Here is a 445-nt window from a genome sequence, read left to right on the forward strand (position 1 = left end):
GTCGGTAAAATCCACGCAAACTCGCCATTTTCCGTTTTTCTTTCTGACTACTACAGGGTTAGCGAGCAAGTCTGGATACCTTACTTCCATTATTGACCCGACTTTAAGCAATTTTTTGACCTCGTCGTTGACCGCAGAAGCCCGTTCAGGTCCTAGCTTCCGCCTTTTTTCTTTGACGGGTTTGAAAGTCGGATCGATATTTAATTCGTGACACGTTATATTAATGTCAATCCCTGGCATATCTTCCGCGGCCCACACGAAAGTATTGAGGTTCTTTTTTAGACAGGTTATGAGCTCTGTCCTCAAAGGCTCGCGGAGATTGGCTCCGATCTCGACGCATCGTTCCGGAGATGCTTCGTCGACGCAGACTGTGACCACAGGTTCGCAAGTTGGTTCGCGTTTTTCCTCTAGGGGCATGATGTTACGAGACTGCCAGAAGAGTTAA

This window comes from Brassica oleracea, chromosome C2 (genome assembly GCF_000695525.1).
Source record: "Brassica oleracea var. oleracea cultivar TO1000 chromosome C2, BOL, whole genome shotgun sequence".
NCBI lineage: Eukaryota > Viridiplantae > Streptophyta > Magnoliopsida > Brassicales > Brassicaceae > Brassica > Brassica oleracea.